The 14,995-nt window shown below is 55.1% G+C and overlaps 1 protein-coding gene across 1 annotated transcript in view; it reads right to left on the bottom strand.

Annotated features, from left to right (window-relative positions):
- LOC133349755 (inactive dipeptidyl peptidase 10-like) overlaps window positions 1–14,995 on the bottom strand; it is a 541,620-nt gene that overhangs the window by 210,407 nt on the left and 316,218 nt on the right. The window lies entirely within an intron of this gene.

The following is a 14,995-nucleotide window of genomic DNA, read 5'->3' as shown; positions in this document are numbered from 1 at the left end:
CTATACAAGCCGACACGCCCACACACGCATCTCTCTGTATACACATTGCTCTTAAACGCATCTGTCTCTTTACAAGCTATCTTGCTATTTGTTATTTCAGTCTCCCTGTCGGAGCGTTCGTGTGCGCGCTGATAGCCCCACTTGTGGGGAGCGGTGGTGGAGCGGTTAGCGCGCTTGCGCTACGAACCCGGCGATCCGAGTTCTATTCCCGCTCACGGCCAACACCCAATGATGACAATTATCAGACCCGGTACCTGGGCCTCCCCTAGGTCGATTCAGTCTCAAATCAGTACCTCGCGCGATGTATAAACATCGCCACGAGAGAGACAAAGGCGGCCGGGCGTGGTGTTGGCCACCCACCCCCTCGTGTGCCGTGCCGGCCTTCGTAGGTGCTGCTCGCTAACAGCGCTTGCCCCAACAGTCTGTTAAGGCTACACGGGGGATCTTTGTCTTTGTGTGTGCGCTGATAGACCCCCTCCCCTCCCCAGTTCCCTCCGCTCTCTTGTAAATCTGCCCTCAAAATTCCACGGGGCGGGTGGGGGCTGGCAACGAATTGCCTTGAACTCCCGCGAGGGTCGGCATCGGCTTGGACGGGCGAGCGAGCGGACGGAACCTGCGTATTCTGCGCACTTTACAAAGAGCCCTCGCATCGCCTTCGTAGAAACCCCCACCCAATGTTCTCGTTTGTCAGCGCAAGCAACACGCTTGCATTTTCTTTTTAGTGTCGAAAGGGCCGATCCGTTTTGAGAACTCACGCGTGTGCCACTTACGTAACTTTGTGTGCGCGTGTGCGTGTGTGTTTGAGTGCATTCATTAATTAGTTCTCTCATTCCGATGTTCTGTCCGTTCCATCGGTTGTCACCCTACGGGGGGAGACCAGGTCCCTGTCATACCAGGTTAAAGGTGCAGCCCCTGCAATAGCTTGCTCATGCCACTGCTGGTAGAAGGGTTTCCAAATTTGGTGGGGGAGGGGGGGTGGCTCTCGAGGAGCTCCTCCCATCGGGTGCTTGGCCTACTCTTCCATACTGGCCAGGCATCTCGCAACACGTGGGAGTATCCAAACGTTTTGCCGTCTCAACGCACGCGGCCTGCTCCGTTGAGGGCGCTCCCATTTATCACACCACGGGGTAGACAGAGGTGGGTGGTCGTAAGCCAACTGCACCACCGTCTCACCTACGGCGGAGCCTCGTTTGGCCAGGGATCAAGATGATAAAAGAAAAAGGGGGCTTTAACCCTTTCTGGCAAATACATGACACAGGAGGGAGGCGTTAAGCGCGTTCAAACACCAAAAGGACATCCCATTGCAAGGCATCAGAAGTTATTTTTGTCTCCTGCACCGGTGAGACAAAGCCACAAAAGAAGTCTGTAGCTCTGGTGTCGGACAATCAGTTCCATCGGCAACGCAGACATATCACGGGACCTCACAGCCACTCATCCCGAACTATAAATGCTCCGAGACGTGCAATGTCTTCGTGCTGTTCGCCTTTTGGCCTTCTCTGGTGTGACACTGTTTGAGACTAGGCCTTTAAGAAGGCTGTCTCTGGTGTAGGATAATCAGTTTTCAAAGACAATGCAAATATGATCGGAGCATGTTTGTTTGCATGTTCACCACAAGCACTGTGTGTGGTTAACGCAGACTTGATTCCTTGAAAAAGAGTATCTATTTGATATTTGAACATCTTAACATCTGCTTTATTGCTAAAAAGGGTCAAGCATCTTCTTATTTTTCATACAACGCAGACATTATTAGCAAAGCATGCTTCTTTGCACATTTTGTCACAACTGTGCGTGGTTAATGCGGACTTGATGCCTTCCCATAATCGGTGTGCCTATTCGGTGTCTGCATATCGTTATTGCCATATAGAATAGAGCCCTTTTGTTTTTCATCACCGCTGCTAGAATTGCTGCCCTGGGAGGACCAGTCGATTTTGGCGACCTATGGGATTCGCAACTTCCAGCGAACTCATCAATTGTCTCCTTCACGTGCATATGGAATTTGCACCACTGGTACCTGGGAACTAGAGGTCGCAAACGGGTTTTGATTCCTTACCCGTACCCGTACCCGGCCGCACCAGGGTCGCAAATGGGTACCCGTACCCGTACCCGGCCGGGTATGGGTACCCGTTCCCTACCCGTACCCTACCCGAAATGAGTGACAAACAGTTACTCACCAGTGACTCACGGCCTACCCGTACCCGTACCCGGCCGCACCAGGATCGCAAACGGCTACCCGTACCCGGCCGGGTACGGGTAGCCGGGTATCAGGTAGGGTACGGGTATCGGGTACCCGGTTGCGACCTCTGCTGGGAACGGTATTTTGTTGGTAGGAGATACATTAAAGACTCGCGATTGTTCCATTTTTTTAATTTCCATTTTCGAACGCGGTTTTCAATTCCATTCACATTTCTCTCCAGACAGCGGTCGCCTCTGGGCAAAGGGACGAAAACTGCTCACATCGTTTCACTCCCCTCCCCGCTCCCCTTCCCGCGCACTGATCTCGCTGACAGTTGTGCGTACGGATTTGTCGTGTTCCCGAGCACACACAAAGACAAAGAGATCCCCCCCCCTGTTCAGCCTTATACAGCCCGCAGGTGGGCGGGAGAGCAAGTGCCGTTATCAAGCACCTATTCATGTCAGCCACGCCTTTCCCGCTTCCGTTCTTGACACACAGAGAACACGGGGGCACTTTAATCGCACCTCCGATGAGCACGGTTTGGCTAAGTACGGCGCGAAAGAAGTTCAACATGCATGCACTCGTATTTAAGGCAGAGTCAACCTAAGGGAGTCCTCCTGCGACCGATTCGGATGCCACTTTACGTTGGCGTTGCGGATGGCCCTGCGATTGAATCGACCGTGTGCTGCGTCAAGCAGTGGTGCACACAGCACCAATCACGAGAAATCACTCAAACGCAATCGTCATTAACCGTGGTGTGTGTGTGGCCTTAGAAGAGAAATGAATATAGAATGGGACACTTTTTTTTCAAGCAACAGCCCTTATGCACAGCACTGTAACGAGCTGTCTGTCATGCGTCGACTATTAAGACGTTTAACTTCGTAAGGCGGCGGCGTTATTGACGAATGCGTAGAATTTGTTGCTGTCCTTGTTGTCACTGGATCCAAATCATCGCGACTGTAGCGCCGTGCGTGCCAAGCACTGCACCACTGCTCGGCAACAATCAGGCACGTCCCCGCAGATCCCCACAGATCCTCACAGATCCTCACAGAGTCCCACAGTTCAGATAGCAGTCACCGGTCATGGTAGCAGTGGCTGGCAATCAAACTCAGGTCGCGCTGTGTTTGTGGCGCAGTGCTCCAACGAGTATACCAGCGCTGCCCACACACACACAGAGACGACGACGACGCCCCGTGCAGCCTTTTCTTCTATTATATTTCGGATTTATTAAGCGACCTTTCGAGGGCGCTTTAAAATGCAAGCCGACGGCGTTCAGTGGGGAAGGTGACGGAATGGATGGAGGCAGAGCCGGCCCAGCCACTAAGCGACCCTTGCAATTGCAAAGGGCCCCGTGGCCAGCAGAGGGCCCCCTAGAGTCACTACTAGCGAGTGGGTGAAAAAAATCATACATCAAAGGGGCCTCCAACCAAATTTTGCTTAGGGCCCCCAACGGTCTAGGGCCGGCTCTGGATGGAGGGACAGGGCCTGGGAATGAAGCCGATGTTGCTGGGGTAGGTCAGGCAGAGTAAGGTGGAGTGTGATGGTGAGCGAGCGTGTCTGATGGGTGCGGCGTGGACGAGAGGCAGTGGGGTATGGGGACGCATGCGTGAAATGGTGAGATGGGCATGGATGAGGGTAGGGGCAGAGGTCTGGTGGCCGGATAGTTGAGCTGATGGAGGAGCACAGTGTAGGGCTGGGGGAGAGATGTGGTTACATTGAAAGCCTTCAACAGATTGTAGGGGCAAGTGCTGTTAGCAAGCACCTATGAAGGCCGGCACGGCACAAAGAGGGGGGTTGGGTGTCTACAACAACGCTGATGTTTTACACACCGCACTGAGTACTCATTTAAGGCTGAGTAGACCTAGTTCAAATTTTCGAGAAGGTTTTCCACCGCATCGGCGGCTTTGTAGTGCAGTGCGCGAATCACTGCGCCACCGCGCCCCATGAATTGTTAGCGAGGACACGAATACCACACACACACACACGCGCGCGTGACTTGAACTGATTCGAACGTTACATCAGGAGGCTCTACCACATGGCATTTTGTGCGTATAAATTGTTCATGATACTGGCAGCCGGGGATCCCAGGGGGGCATTGTCTTGTGCTGCACAGAAGATTCAAGATCACAGACAAATTCGCAGGGAACGGGGGCAGAGGAAAGAGTTTTAAAGATTAAACCAAAACGTAAAACAAAAAAACAAAATTCACTGCTGTGCGGTTCACACATCCGCCCCCAGCGCCCTACCCGCTGCTGCCCACACTCCAGCTCGTAACGAATTCGTTAGCCCGAGCCGCAGATACGTCCGGTGAGACAAAGGCGGTGGGGACGGGGGCCGAGTGATTGGCTCGAGGCTTCGTTCAATTCCCCGCGCCAGGTGTGGCCGATAGAGGCAACACTTTTGTGTTCGCGCCGACATTGTTTGTAACACCTGGTGAGGGGAATTCTAAAATCCCCGCGGCTCGATCTCGCTTGCCTCCCCCCCCATCTCCTCCTCGCTCCACCACCTCCTCCTCCTCGTTCTCCCTCCACCTCCCCCGCCTCTGTAGCCCACGGCTCTACGGTGTCGTCACTTTCGAGATTACATTGTAGCCGTTAGAACGTTCTCCACCGCACCGTCGAAACGGAAACATCGCAGCGGTGTGCGAGCGAGCGAGTCAGGCGCAACAAACCGTGCAACAGGAATATCTTTTGAGCGGTAAATATGTTCTTGACAACAATCGCTTTGCTCCTACCTCATTGTCTCCCGATTATTCTCCTCTAGCCCACGACTAAACGGCGGGCCCTTGATCTCGAGGCTCCCAACTTTACCCCGAAGGGACTTCTTGCACGTCACCATCAACGATTATTAATTCAAATCGTGGCACCTGGATGAACCCTTTGAGATGGAATATCTCGGTTTTTTATTTGCAAGCGGTGCCAAGCGGAGTATACGTTACACGAAGCAATGGCACGTACCGCAAACTATTTAGAATCTACAGCATGCACAGATTATACGATGTCATGAACGTAGAAAATTGTTTCAAGAACGGGAAAGTCAGCATCGCCGCAGTGTGCGAGCGGTGAAAACGTAACCAAGGCACCCATTTGTCAATATCACTGCGGCCTTAAAAGTAATAGGTGACGTGGCAGGCAATTGCCCTTCTTCATAGCACGTACAATCAGCTATTATGAAGTAGGACCATTGCCTAAAACGTTACCTATGATATAGTTTTTCCTTGATACCTTGTGATAGGTGTGAAGTACCCGTCGAGGACGCTTGACAACGGAGTTGAGGCACACGTATATTTATTTAACAAGTTGCCAGTACAGGACAGCCCTAGAGGGGGTAGCGGCCCCCTCACCCGTATAACTCAGGGAATACCCCTAGCTATCCATAGCCTATCCCCTGAGTCCTCCACTAAGAGCTAGGGGAGGCTGTCTGGCCCGACACTGGTAATCGGGCTCGGTACCCGGAGTCCCAGAGCACTGGCTCTGGTTCACGGGACCACGCCACTGGCTCGAGCCTGATCCCGTGGGGCCCTGATAAGGGCGGCGATCAGGGGGAGTCCAGGGCTCTAGCTACGACGTCTTCCGACTTCTTAGCTTAACTATAACATAACTGACTAAGCCCATATAACGACCCCTTTTTATACCCAACCCTCCTTGAGGGGTGGGGCCCCGGGGGATCGTAACGCCGAACCAGCCCCCCCCCAGGGTGTCTGGCTCGGACGTCGCAGAGGGCATCTCCCTGTGCACACACGTAGCCCCGCCCACTGTGTTTCTTTCCCATAGGCTGCCATGCATAACGGCCCTCTCTCCAACGTCCCTACATCACTCCCCCCCGCATAGCTCGCAGCCGTCCCGGCTGCAACAATTTCAACAAATGAATCTTTACCCCTTGACTCCCCCCGTGTGTGCCCCATTTTTTTTCCATTTAACAGAACGAGAATTAAACAACAACACTAACAATGCCCCTAAAGGGAGAACAAACCGACGCGCCCCCCCCCCGAATAAATACGAAATCCGTAGAGGCAAGATATGTACATTTCCCGGAACCCTCAGCGCACGCACAACACGCACACAAGACGCACACACACACACAGCCATAATACAACAACGCGCCAAGAGCGCCACACGAACGCAGCGTCCAGCAACAATAGCACACGAAAGTGTACCAGAAAACGCAAAAAAAATAAAAAAAAATTCTTCTTATTTTCGTTTCGTTTTCACTTCTTGTTCGCGTTCCAGTGTTTTTATAAGAGTCTGCGCATTTTAGCGCGCGTCCTTGCCGCAGGCCCGTCACAAGGGCCAACCTCAGATGGCGGACCATTCGGTGGCCGCTGTCCCATCCGAGGCGAGTCCGCAATTGGAGTGGCGGGACCCTCGGCATCCCCCGTGAGGGATGTGCGCGAGCCCGTCATTCCGGGAGAACCTGGGGGCGGGGCAACCGGCAAGACGTCAGGTGAGATCAACAGAGGCGGACCCTCCGGGTCGGTCGACCCCTCACATGCTTGGCCCTGCGCGTGTGGAGCAGAGTCCCGCACCGCAACGAAGGGTTTTAGTCTAGAGGGGTGAACGAACCACCGGCGCCTCCCCCACTTGATACGAACGCACTGCGGTCGCAAAACCTCGACCACCTCGACGGGGCCCCGCCATGGCCGTACCAGTTTCGAGGAGGTCGCAAGCGGTACCTGGGGACAGTGCAGCCATGCCCTGTCCCCTGGCTTCCACTGCAGCACGTGCGCGCGCGCAAGTCTGAGGCGCTCATTCGCCTTTTGGCGCATGCGGGAATTGAGCATGGCAGCATCCCGCGCCTCAGTTAGCTTTTGAAGGTTAAATTTAACGTGCTCGTCCAATTTAATTTTACCTAGAGGCGCGGGGATCTGCAGCTGTGCCCGAACAGGTGGGTCATGTTCGCGACCATACATGAGAAAGAAAGGTGAAAATCCCGTGGCAGCATGGGGGGCCAATCGATATGCTGCCAGGACCCCTTGAATTTGCAAGTCCCAATTGGTCTGTGACTCCGAAACCAGGTGCGACAACATAGACGTGATGGTACGATGCAGACGCTCGACCATCCCGTCAGTTTGTGGGTGATAGGGAGAGGTACGAATCTTCTTTGTACCTAGGAGATCACAGACTTGTTTGAGGAGGTTCCCGGAAAAATTTTTACCCTGGTCGGTCAGCAGCCGCTCCGGAGCACCTTTGTCCATGACGTAGCCTTGGACAAAGGCGTCCACGATGGCTGCTGCCGACTGATTTGCCAGGGGCCAGGCCATAGGCCAGCGTGTGAAGTATTCGACCCCTGTTAGCAAATATCTATTGCCCCTAGGGGTGGCGGGAAACGGCCCCAGGATATCCAACGCTACGAGTTCGTTCACCCTGGAGACTGTGATGGACTGCAACGGCGGGTTCGACTCCCGAGCTGGTGGTTTGCGTTGCGCACACCGGGGGCATGCTGCCAGGAGATCCGTGACATCCCGTGTCATGCCCGGCCAAAAAAAATCCAGCTGGAGCGAGGCGAGGGTCTTTTGGGTACCCAGGTGGAGGAGGCGCTCATGAGCAGCCCACACCACCTTACCCCGTAACCCCGCAGGAACTACCAGCCGGTGACGGTGGGATTTACCGTCCCAATGCATGAGCAAGCCCGCGTGTATTTCCCAATTGTCGGCATCACCCGTCCCACACCCCCTCTCCCTGGCGCGACGACGCAGCGCGAGGAGGGAGGCGTCCTCCATCTGGAGGCGTCCCCACTCAATCACAGGCAACCCAAGCAGGGAATCCCTTCCCTGTTTCCCGATCTCATCGGGGAGCGATGTGTCAACATCGGCGGCGGCCGCCAGGACTGGAACCGTCATGTCCCCAGCTGGCTTGCAACGCCCCGACCCCAGGAGGCATGCGCATTCGGAGGTGGTTGGCATGCGCGACAGAGCGTCCGCATTTGTGTGGCGAATGCCCTTACGATAGGTGGTGTCAAAATCGAAATCCTGGAGGACCTCCAGCCATCGGGACAATTGCCCCGATGGCTGTTGAACCTTCAGGGCGTACTGCAGTGCCGCATGATCCGTACGGACAGTGAAATGCTGACCGTACAGATATGGGCGGTACTGTTGGATGAAGAAAACAATTGCCAACAGTTCTCTACGGGTGACACAATATTTTTGCTCCGCTGGAGACAACACCCGACTGCCGTACGCAACCACCCGTTCCACGCCATCAACCACCTGGGAAAGCACGCCTCCGATACCTGTGTTGCTCGCGTCGGTGTCGAGCAAAAACGGCCTCGAAAAATCGGGGTAAGTCAAAGGAGGAGCCTTCACCAATGCATCCCGAAGGGAGCAGAAAGCTACTTCCTCATCCCGACCCCAGTGGAACCGAACCCCTTTTGATGTCAAAGCATGTAGGGGTTTGGCAATTGTAGCAAAATTAGCGACGAACCGTCGGTAATATGAAGCGAAGCCAATAAAACTCCTCACCTCCCCCACCGAGGTCGGAATTGGCCAGGAGCTGACACACTGCGTTTTGGCGGGATCGGTAGCAATACCCGAGCGCCCCACGATGTGCCCCAAATAACGCACTGACTCGCGAAACAAATAGCATTTTTGGGGCTTAAATTTCAAATTAGCAGCCCGCATCCTTTGGAAAACCGCCCGCAGCCTCTGGAGATGTTCGTCAAAGGTTCTTCCAAAAACAATTACGTCATCCAAATAAATCAGGCACGATTCCCATTGCAATCCAGCCAAAACCAATTTTATCAACCGCTGGAAGGTTGCCGGCGCTGAGTGTAAGCCCATCGGCAACCGGTTGAATTGGAACAGGCCGTGCGGTGTACGGAAAGCGGTTTTAGGCTTCGAATCATCGTCCAGAGGAAGCTGCCAGAATCCCGAAAGTAAATCTAGTGTGGAGAAGAATCGCGCTCCCGCCAAGGCGTCCAGCGATTCGTCCATCCGTGGGAGCGGGTATGCGTCGGCAACCGAAACCTTATTAAGGCGACGGAAATCTACGCAAAACCGCAACGAGCCATCCTGTTTCTTAACCAGGACAATCGGTGCTCCCCAAGGGCTGGTAGAGGGAGAGATAATGTCGGCGGCTAACATGTCATCGACAGCCGATTTGACATGGTCCTTTTCGGCGGGACTCAACCGAAAAGGATTTTGGCGAATAGGCGCGCTGTCACCCGTGTCAATATGGTGACGCAGCAGGTGAGTACAACCCAAATCGTATTTATTCCGACTGAAAACGTCGGAAAATTCCTTTAGCAGCGATCTAAGCCGTTGGCGCTCTAAATTGGACAGGTTCGTCGATCCCGCACAAAGCGCGTCGAGCCACCCTTCATCGCCGTCCGAATGCGGGTGCGTCCGAGCAGCAGTGTCAATGTGGTTCACGGCAGGTTCCTCGCAGGGCACCGGCGTCGCGTGAGCGAGCACAGTCCCTTGGGGAACCACTACTGTCTGCGACCCGACATTGAGGACCGCGATGAAGGGATCCTCGTCCCCCCTTACGATGGTCTGGGCCGGAATTAAATGAGGCCCATTAACCCCGGCCCTAGACGGCCCCAGCACAACACCCTGATCCCCAACACCCTTAGCGAAGGGCCTACGAAGTTTAAGAGGTACCAGCATTTGTGCCCCCGGCGGCACACGCACTGTTTTTACGACGAACGCCGGTACCGTCGCGAACGCCGTCCGAGTCGCTACAGGGGAAGGCAGGAACGCCATACGTCGCCCCGACGGAAGCTCAATGCATCCTTGGTCGATCAAAATACGAATTGGCATCCTGCCCAAGAAGTCCGTCCCCAGCAGGCACGGAACTGCCAGTGAGGAGGAGACAAAAATCGGCCCCGACAATTTGATGTCCCCGATAGAAATTTGCGCTCGAATCTGTCCCACGATGCCGAGAGAGCCCCCGTTAGCGGCATAGAAAGGGACATTAACCGGTAGCAAAGGACGGCTCTGCACCGGTAGAATATTGTAAATTAGTTCCGAAATAATTGTCGCCGATGCCCCTGTATCGACTATGATGCGTACCTCCACCCCATCAATGTAACCGACCACGGCCGACGATCCCGACGCCGCGGCCACCACGCGATGGGCCAACACGGACCACCGCTCGGGCTCGATTTGAGTCCCCGCAGTGATCCGCGCCGGTCCATCGCAGCGCCCCACCGGCCCCCCGTTCGTTACGGTGCGAGAGTGTGCGACAGGTGGGTGCGTTGGCCAAACATGTGAGGTGCCGCGACTCGCCGGATCATGGTGCTGGAGCTTGGGAGGAGGAAGAGGAGGGCCGGCGTCCTGTCGAGACGTCGTCCCCCGCTGTCGAGGAGAACGGCACCCCGAGGCGACATGGCCCCGGATGCCGCAGTTGAAGCACCGCGGGAGCGCCGATGGAGACGATGGACGGTCGAAACGCCTCGGCCCGTCCCGACCCGGCCGCGCCCCCGTCGTCTGTTGCCGTCGATGGTCGATGGCATAAAGTTCTTCTGACGGAAGGGTGGCTGCAGCCACCGCACGCCCAGCCGATGCCCTGTTTGCCTTTCGCCGCTGCTGCAGAAGGTTGGCGTGGAGGAGTCGCGCAGCCTGGAGGGAGGTCATTTCTGCATCCCCTTGTGCGATGACGACGATGTCGAGGTCGTCCGCCAAGAGGAGGATCTTCTCCGCGACCATTGCGTCCACGCCGTCGTCGTCCATGCGGGGAAAGGCTGTTTTTGCCAGCGCCAGAAGACTTGTCCGGAAAGCCAGAGGCGACTCTTTTTCACCCCGCCTGCGATCGTAGAACTGCTGACGGCATTCGGCTGAAGGTCCATAGACCCCGGCCAGCAGCTGTAGCGCCATTGGTAGTGTAGCCCGCTTCTCTTTTGGCGCCGACGTGAGTGCGGCGAGCGCGTCCCCATCGAGGAGCGCCGGCAGCGCGCAAAGGGCCTCCTCGTCGGACCACCGCGCCATCTCCTGATGGGCGAGGAAGCGTCGCCGGAAGCCGCCCCAGTCACCCTCCGCACCGATGAATTCCTTCAGCGGGGGCAGCCTTTGGTGAAGCGCAGCGGTCGATGTGGACTCCCGCAGGTTGCTTTCACCTCCCTTTGGCGGTGCCTCGGCGCGACTGGCCGATGGCATCGCCTGTCGCGGCAGCGATGACGCATCCTTCGGCTGCGATGACGCTGCAGCCCCGGCGACGGCGATGTCGGAGCCGATGTCTAAGCTGGCCACGCCCCGAACAGCCGCGGCGTCCATGGCGGGAAATTCAAATTGTGAAGTCGCTGAAATGGCGGGAAAGTGCTCCGGCCGCCGGTTCTCCTCGCCCTGCGGTGGACCACCAGCCCCCAACCGCGTAATGCCTTCCAGTGTGGCGGCAGCGGCATAAAGTAGCTCCGCCAGCCGTTCGTGAGCCAGTCGTAGTGCATCTGGCTGCGGCCCCTCTCCATGCTGACGTCCCGGTGAGAAGGCGCCAGGCTCCGGCTGCACCCCATCTTGTTGCTCTGTCTCGGGCTCGGCGATCTCCGCGGCGTCCTCCTCTTGTGGTACCCTGGTCCGAGCTGTATGGCGCGTTTCCATTTTTACCACTTCTGACGCCAGATGAAGTACCCGTCGAGGACGCTTGACAACGGAGTTGAGGCACACGTATATTTATTTAACAAGTTGCCAGTACAGGACAGCCCTAGAGGGGGTAGCGGCCCCCTCACCCGTATAACTCAGGGAATACCCCTAGCTATCCATAGCCTATCCCCTGAGTCCTCCACTAAGAGCTAGGGGAGGCTGTCTGGCCCGACACTGGTAATCGGGCTCGGTACCCGGAGTCCCAGAGCACTGGCTCTGGTTCACGGGACCACGCCACTGGCTCGAGCCTGATCCCGTGGGGCCCTGATAAGGGCGGCGATCAGGGGGAGTCCAGGGCTCTAGCTACGACGTCTTCCGACTTCTTAGCTTAACTATAACATAACTGACTAAGCCCATATAACGACCCCTTTTTATACCCAACCCTCCTTGAGGGGTGGGGCCCCGGGGGATCGTAACGCCGAACCAGCCCCCCCCCAGGGTGTCTGGCTCGGACGTCGCAGAGGGCATCTCCCTGTGCACACACGTAGCCCCGCCCACTGTGTTTCTTTCCCATAGGCTGCCATGCATAACGGCCCTCTCTCCAACGTCCCTACAGGTGTATTATTTGGTGTTTAAACATCTAATACACCTCCCGTATTCTTACCATGAAGGGTAAAGCCCAATTCTTTTCAAATCACTTCTCCCTTGAAGGCCACAGTGTTGTTGATGGACGTTTTGAGTGTTATTTAGTAATTATGTATTTTTTCTTTGTGCACAACTGACAACACGTAGCAGCAGCAGCAGCACCACCACCAAATGTATGCACTTGTGCAATTTGTAAGTCTATATTTTATATTTCTTTATTTATTACTAGTGACTGACTCACCTGCTCTCGATGTCGCGCTCCAGTCGTCTTCTTGTATTTTTTGTTGATGTAACTCGCTGACCCCCCCCCCCCCCCCCCCGATACTGGACATCGGTGAAAAAGAGCTTCATAGCTCATCGGATTCCTTCTCCTCCTCCAGTGTCAATATAAAATATTCTCATTCTGAACCCTAAGACACGTCGAAATGAGAATGTCATTCACGGCCCAAGCCACTGCAAAAAGAACCACTCCTCTCATGCAGTATTACAGCTGAGACACTCTAATTGTTAGCAAGCTTAAAAATAATTTTCTATTTTTTGTAAACTAGTGGTCACCCTCTCGGCTTGTGTTACCTTCTTTGGCTCTCACGAGTCTCAACCAAAAAGCCATCACCCTCCCCCACCCGCCCTTCTGGCGATTCGTCTTGCGCAAGCCAACTTTACTTTGACGAACAAGTCCTCCGCGCCCACGCTTCGCTGACAATGATGTAGGCAACAACAAGGAGCGCGCACACAAAAAAAAAATAATGGAGACGCCCGGGCACGGAATTAGACCGCGCGCGCGAGAGAGGGAGGGAGGGAGAGAGGCAGCGAGAGGAACACACGGATCGGAGAACAAAATGAAAATTAGGGAGGCTTCACATTTCCACGACTCGAGAGACGAAACCGCCAGTTACAAAATCCCCACCCCGTCCTAGCATCCGACAAGCCACCCACCCCTCTCTCTCAGTTATGCACTTACACCCACTCTACCTGGCAAGATGAATGGGGTAATACAAATGATAATTAGGGTGTTTTCTTCTCTGCAATTGTCAATGAGAGCCCGAGAGAAAGAGAGAGAGAGAGAGGGGGAGTGAGAGATTTATCTCTGTTTGTGCTGCCTGACCCCCACTCCGCTTGCCGCGCGCGGCAGACAGTGGCAGCACGTGATTGGGAGACATCGAGACGGAGAGATCCAGGGAGCTCAGGACAGAGCCAAACGGAGACCGAGATGGTGAGACGCGAGCAATGTTCATGAATAGAGACGCCGTCAAGGACAGAGGATTGCCATGTGCTTGATAACCCCGGGAGGTAAAATGCCATACGGAGGCCCACCCTCAAGTATTTTCTGAGAGCCTCACCGATCTAAGGCCCAGGAAGATGTGCCCCATCTAACCCCCCCCCCCTCCCCAACTTGGCCCATGAGTGGGCAATAGGCAAAAGACAGGCAACAACATCCAAACAAACGATACACAGGCTGGGGGTTGACCATGACACTGCACTGTTCAGTCCCCCCTTGCCATCAAATGTCAGCTCAAAATCAACATAACGCGATAATGAACACCATTAAGCTAAATAATCTCTCTCACCACCAACTTGTCTTAATCTGTCTTTCTCTAACCACACTGCGTACATGTAATGTGTCTACATTTCGCTCGTCTCAAAACATCTAAATCTTGTCTCCATCTCTGCCATCTCAATTATAAATTGAAAGGGGGTGGGGGGGGCGGTTACCCAATATTAATTTATGATTAGGGCCCCCCAAACAGTCAGCACCACTACTCACTTAATTGGACCCCCCGCCACATCTCGTCACTGTCGCAGTGAGCCGTCGAACTTTAAATCGCAAACATTGAATTCGTTTCCACGATGAATTTCCTGCCAAAATATAGTTTGGCTTTCCTTTTTTCCGGCGATCGCAACTGCTAATAAAGTTTCCTGGTGCTCGCAACGAAAAGGTCAAATGGAACGAAGCCCACGAGGATGCGGAGGAAGAGGCAATATTTTTCTTTTTCAATGCGATAATAACAGAGCAGCCCTCTCCCGTCCGCTTCTATTGCCCGCTCTCTGGAGAAGCCTCGGGAATATGTGAGAGGCATCAGCTGCCCCCCCCCCCCGTTCGTATCACGCAGGGTAACGGGGCAGCAGGGGCCCCGGATGTGTGTGCGCGTGCATGTGCGCGTGTGTTTGTGTGAGAGAGAGTTGTGGGGAGCGGTAGTGTAGCGGTTAGCACTTTGCGCTACGAACCTGGCGGACCCGGGTTCGATTCCCGCTCATCGGCCAACACCAGTGACGATTATCTGAACCGGTCCTGGGCCTCCCCTAGGTCGACTCAGCCTCAAACGAGTACCCGGTGCGGTGTCGGTGTGTAAACATCGCCACTGGGGAGACAAAGGCGGCCGGGCGTGGTGTTGTTTGCCACCCACACACCCCCTCGTGTGCTATACTGGCCTTCATAGGTGCTCACTAACATCACTTGCCCCTACAGTCTGTTAAGGCTATACGGGGGGGATCTTTGTCTTTTTTTGTGAGAGAGAGTGTGACCGTGAGGTTGGCTGCTGCCGAGTGGAGTTGGGGAAAGGCCGCGAGGCGGCTCGGGGAGGGAACGAAGCGAAAGACGACGACGGAGACGCCACCGCTTGTGTTTGGCCACGAAAGCGAGCGGGTCAATCTGTCACGTGGGAGAC

Source organism: Lethenteron reissneri, chromosome 31 (genome assembly GCF_015708825.2).
Source record: "Lethenteron reissneri isolate LAM-NWPU_2019-01 chromosome 31, ASM1570882v1, whole genome shotgun sequence".
Classification (NCBI taxonomy): Eukaryota; Metazoa; Chordata; class Hyperoartia; order Petromyzontiformes; family Petromyzontidae; genus Lethenteron; species Lethenteron reissneri.
The sequence above is the reverse complement of the archived record's forward strand: the minus strand, read 5'-3'. Positions and strand labels throughout refer to the sequence as shown.